We start from the raw sequence: 6,059 nt of genomic DNA, 5'->3' as shown, positions 1-6,059 counted from the left end.
GTGTTACAGTGACCGCAGAACTAAGTGTCCACAATAATTACAAAGGGGAATTTTCCTTTGTAACCACCCACAATAAACAAAAATTAACATTCACTCACTTGGCCTCTGTTTCAACAACTTTCAGTGTTAATTTTTGCACACACACCCCCCCTTCCCGTTTGTAAGGAACTAAAACATTACATCTGGGGAACAGCAAAGATGTCACCACACCTCAAACATAGGACACCTATGAAGCAGAGGGATGGTGACAGAGGCAGATTTTTAAAAAGCTGGGCTCCTTCAGTTCTTCAGGGGTCTTAGAGAAACCCCCCGGAGCACAGCTTCACACTGCTCCGCCGCAAACACTGTCACCCTGGCCCCGGCCCTGTGTTCCTGTAATAGTAACGGTCGATCGGCCTTCAGACCCAGAGGCTCACCAGTATTGATCGAAGCTCCCGATGCATGACAAATTTGTTTAATCCGCTAACTTTGCCAATAATAAATCAGCCAAATCCTTGGGGCTAGTTATTTGTGCGGTAATAACAGGTCCACCAAGATCACCGAGCCACAGCTGGAATAATCATATCTGGGCCAGATGGCTCCTTGTATCTACTGCAGAGGCCCGAGTTTCGTCTCCACCGAAACCAGCCGTGAGCATGCAGCTTTTTGTTTCTCGCCATGCCCACTAAACAGCTGTGTCCATTTTGTCTGAAGAGGCGCTGCGCTGTCACGAGCCAGGTGCCCATGTCACCGGCTGTCCTGGAGGGCGTGAGCTCTGGGCTGCCTGGTCTAGGGCACCGTTGCGCCTCCCCGGGGTGTCCCAGTGGCCTCCCCTCCGACTCTCCCGCCGCCAGCCTTTCCCCTTCCACTCATTCTCCGTGTTGCTTTCCAATGCGATTTTTCTGCAACACAAGCCTGCTCAGGCCATTCCCTCGCCTAAAGTCAATATTAGGTTTGTTGTTCAACAACCAGATAAAATTCAAATTCTCAGTAAGGCTTATACGTTTTTCCCATCCTGGATCAAATTCCCCAATTATCACTGGAATGTAAGGTCCAAGAGGGCAGGGATCTTATCTCTCTTGCTCACTGCTTTATCCCTCACACAGAGACCAGGCCTGGCACATAGTAGGTGCTTAATAAGTACTTGAGGAAGGAAGGGGAGAGGGACAGAGAGGGGGAAGGAAGAAAAGAAAAGAGTTAGTTTCTAAACACCCTGTACTTAGCCTGTCATAATTTATTTCTAGTTTAATGCCTGGCTTCCTCACTAGATTATAAGGCCCAAGGGGGGTAACGAACATACCATATGTACTGCTCCTAGCACAGTGCCTGGAGCAAAGTAGGTGCTCAAAAAATTTCTAAAGTAAATGAATGAATTCATAATGTGGTAAGTGCTTCAGGCACATACACAGAAGGGTGAAAGCCTGAAGGAAATGCCAGCTGATTCTCCAGAGTTTAGGGTGGGAGTGGGAAGGGGGCAGGACGTACGTGAACCCTCAGAGGGTGATGCCGATGGCTCGTGTTTCTGGTCCCAGTCTCTCAGGAGTCTGGGTGGCTGGTTCCTTTTAGGCCTATGGCTCTGAAAGTGGAGTCCTCTGCTTGGTCTTACTATCCCTTTTGTGTCACCAGTTTTCTTATTTGACAGGGGTATCCAACCCTGCTGGTTTTTTTCCAAGAGAGGGAGTCTTTGGAAACGATGCGTGGATTGCCTTGCCTCAGCCTTCTGGAATGCGACCTCATTCCTTCCCCAGGTCGGTCCCATCATTAAACAGCCTGCCCAGTCCTGCTCCATTGGGCAGCCTGCCAGGCGTGCACTTGGCATGGGAGCCCCAGTTCTGGGGCCAAGCGGCCTTTACTGTTTTAGAGCATGGACTTCAGTGTCCCATACACCAGGGTTTGGGTTCTGGATCCATCACTGATGGCTGTGTGGTCTTAAGCAAGTTACTTCTCTGTCTGAGCCTTGACTCCATCATCTGTAAAGTGGAGCTAATAATAGTGTCCAATTCATTGCATGTTTGTGAGAATTAAATTAGATAATCCAGAGCCTGCAGCACAGAGAGCTCAGTAAATGTCGAGTACTATTTGTCTCCTCAAGGACTTCTCTTCCCTTGGCCAGGTCGTGAATTTCTCTGGGACACAGCAGGAGTGGAGGGAGAGAGGGGGAAGGGGAATTAGCCTGGGCCATGCACCCATGGTGGACCAGGCACTGTGCTGGCCTGTCTGCGAGTTATCTCCCCCAAACCACGCAACCACCCCATGTTGTCCTGTGAAACGTTAGCCCCATTTTCCAGTGGAATGAACGCAGACTGTAGAGTAGACAAACCAGGATTGGAATCCAGGCTCTGGAACTCACCTGCTGTGTGCGTCTAGGCCAGGACCTTTCCCTGTCCCAGCCTGGGTTCCCACCTGTGTGGCAGCTCCTGCCTGACAGGCTTGCTGTGCAGACTGGCTGAGATAACACTACATAAAAATGCTTAGAAAATGTGAGTTGCTTCATCCCCATGGGGAGCCCTGATTGGGAGCAGGGAGGGAGAATGTGGGGACATGTCAGGAAGAGGCACCCCAGGGCATCAGGATTCTGGAGGGGCCACACTTCTCTTACTCTGCAGAGAATGGGGCTGTTAGAAACACCATGAGTAGACTTCCCCACCGAGATGGCGAAAGGACTCAAAAGGCTGGCAGCCCTCACCCCTGACCTCTCTGGGCCCAGGGAAAGGGGGGGACGGGGACGGTAACCCAGCAGGGAGGAGTTCAGACAGCAGTTCTCAAGGTCAGGACACCTGGGCTTATCTCTGGCTCTGCCACTTACCAGCCATGTGACTTTGGCAAGTCCTCCAAATCTCTCTGAGCCTCAATTCGTCATCTCAGATGGGGGCAATACCACGTGTTCTGGTTATCTATTGCTGTGTGACAAACCATCCCAAACATAATGGATATGGTTCAACAGTAGTTACCTCTCAGGGCTCTGTGCTGACAGGGTTCAGTGGGGTGGCTCCTGCCTGGAGTGTCATTCAGCTACCATCAGATGGTGGCCGGGGCTGGAGTCATTGAAGGCTCGACTAGGCTGGATATCCAGAGTGGCTTTTTCACTCACATGTCTGGGACCTGGGCAGGGGAGGGCTGAGGGCTGGTTAGGTGCCTCTGTCACCCCGTGGTCTCTCCATGTGAGAACTAGGGGGGTCTCACACGTTGGCCTCCCATGGCAGCAGCTGGCTCCAGAGAAAGCATGCTGAGAGACCAAGGAGGAACAGACAGGTTGCTTCTGACCTGGCCTTGAAGTCCTTCTGTTCCCTTCGGCTGCATTCTGCTGGTCATAAGTGAGACACACAGCCAGGCCAGATTCAAGGAAAAGAGACTGGACGAGTGTTGGAGATTTGCGGCCATCTTTCACCCTCCACAGCACACTCCCATGTACCTCAGAGGACCGCCGTTAAGGTGAGGGGCGATGGGATGTGTGAAAGCCTCAGCGTGAACCATTAAGGAGACAGGAGGTTCCTGTTCCAAACCCACCCCTTCCTGTCTGCCCTAAACCTGGCCCAACTCCTTCCTACCCTCCACTAGCCTCCAGTGTCTTCTCTCACTCCTGTGTATCCCCATCAAATGAATCCTTCACAGATGCCTGCCTCAGTGATCTTTCTAAACCAAAAATTTATCTATATCTGTCCCTGGTGTTAAAACGGTCATTAGTGCCCAAGGCCCTTCCTGATGTGGCTCTCACCTGCACAGCCTCGGCTGGCCACATACTCCTGACACCCCAGCCGTATGATTCTCTCCCACCCTTAGCTCCACACCAGTCTTTCTCCCCTCTCCTTCCACTTCTGCCCCAAATTCCCACCTTTCCGGTAACCCTATTCACATTTCAAGATTCCCTTCAAACACCACCTTCTCCAGAAGCCTGTCCCAACTCTTCCCTCCCACTACTGCTCCACAGACCTGTTGAATTCAAGTGCCCCTTCTGTGCGCTCCTATAAATGCTGTGCTCACCGCAGACGGGCCTTTGTGCCATTCCCCAAGCAGCCATGCACATTCCTGACTCAGGGCCTTTGCATGTGCTGTGCCCTCTGTCTGGGATGCTCATTTTTAACATATTCACTAAATAACTGGTTTCCTTAGTTTACTCAGGTCTCTGTCCAAATTTCATCTGCTCAGAAGTGCCTGTCATGACCAGCCTATCTAAGTAGCACTCCTCTGCACTGTCCATTCCCTCACCCTGCTTCTTTCCTCTCAAAGCACTTGTCATCTGCCACAGTGCCTTTGCACTACTGTGCTGAAGCCAGTTCACAAAAGCTTGCAAGAGCCAATTGTATGCACCTCTCCCAAATCTGTGTTCAGTGATGCTACATGTCAGTAGCATGAGATTTGCCATGGGGAGAGTATTTAAATCAATAAAATAGTAAATTATGGTTTTTCCTCTCTCTCTCTCTCTCTCTCTCTGGAGAATCTGTTGTTAAACACCTACCTGCACACTACTATGTACATGTATTTGTTTATTATTTATCTCTCCCACCAGATTATAATTTCCATAAGGCAGGGACTTTAATAATGCTGTATTCCCAGTATCTAGTGCAGTGCCTGACACCAAGCACATGCTCAATTACGTTTGTTGAATGAATGAAAGAATATGTAAAGGGACCAATGAATAACAATAACCATACGGAATTGCAAGCTGAGGTTCTTGAAGGCAGAAATTGAATCTTTTTTTTTTCACCTCTCATATCCAGCACAGAGCCTGGCCCACAGCAGCTCAGGAAATGTTGATAAACCAATGTAATGCACTCCACAAAGACCTGTATCTAGGTCAGATCCAGTTGCACCCTGATGAGCATAAAAAAACTGGACTGGACTACTCCTCAGGTAGTTTCCATTATGTGCCAAAGACAGAAACCTGCACCAGCACAGGCAGGAGCGGGGTTTCTAAGCCCAGTGCAGCTGTACTTGCTCTCTGATCTCGGGGGAGTCACTTCCCTTCCCCAGCCTGGCCCTTAGTTTTCCTACTGGGACAATAAAGCGATTGGGAATAGATGATAGGGTCCCTTCTAACTCACTAACTGTGGCTGAGTTTGTGTCTGGAGCTGCCCAAGGCAGGGCTGCTCTAAAGTAGGGTAGGCGTGGGCAGAAGGTAGCTTGCCTGGCAGAACCAGCTTCCTATAGGTGCAAGAGTCGGGGAGTTTCCAACACCCCAACACTGGAAGACGGCGGAGAGCTCCAGAGCCCAGAACACTAGTAGCTTTGGGAAAGGCCCTTTCTCCCATGCCCCTAGTTCTGCCCAGAAACCAAGGCCTGTGGTCCCCATCCCAGCTCCTCCCATCTGTGGCTGCCGTGATGCTGGCAGCTGACTTGAGGCCTCCTGAAAATGAGAGCTTCGCCTGCTGGAGCTGGGCATGGGTGGGAAGGCGGCTGCCACAGGGTGGAGCAGGAAGGCTCTGTACACTTTAGTAACCTCGGCTGATTTGTAACAAACAGGTTTGCTGACTGGGTCAACCAGCACCTTGTTTCCTGTTGTTATTTTGCCACATGGAGGTCTCCTGGCAGTTAAAGGATCCCTGGTCTGGCCATCAGAAGCGCACCTACTGAGCGCTTACTGAGTACCAGGTACCAGTCTAAGCTAAGGGTGGCACACTACAAACCCGTGGGCCAAGTCCTGTTTTTGTACGGTCCATGAGCTGAGAATTTTTTTTTTTACATTTTAAAATAATTCTATAAGTACCTCCATAATAGCCTTGAATTTTGCTTCTCAGTCCACAAGGCCTAAAATATTTCCTTAGCCATTTAGGAAAACAGTTTGCTAACCCCTGTGCAAAGATTTTAATGTGGATGAACTCCTAATCCTAGCAGTAAGCTTATGAAGTAGGTTAGTGTTTTCCCATTTTACAGATGAGAAGACAGAGGCATGGAGAAGTTAAGTGGTTTATTGAAGGTCAAGTAGCTGGTGAATGGCGAAGTCAGGATTGAACCCAGGCAGCTGGCTTCTGAGGTCCTTCTGAAAACCAAACTGCCTAATGTTTTCACTAACTGGCTGTGTGACCTTCAAGAAGTCATTTCCTGTCTGTTAAGTGAGGTGAAGGCATTGAGCTCTGTCAGAT

The sequence above is a fragment of the Miniopterus natalensis genome, chromosome 9 (assembly GCF_054644295.1).
Source record: "Miniopterus natalensis isolate mMinNat1 chromosome 9, mMinNat1.hap1, whole genome shotgun sequence".
Taxonomy (NCBI): Eukaryota; Metazoa; Chordata; class Mammalia; order Chiroptera; family Miniopteridae; genus Miniopterus; species Miniopterus natalensis.
Note: the sequence above shows the minus strand (reverse complement) of the source record.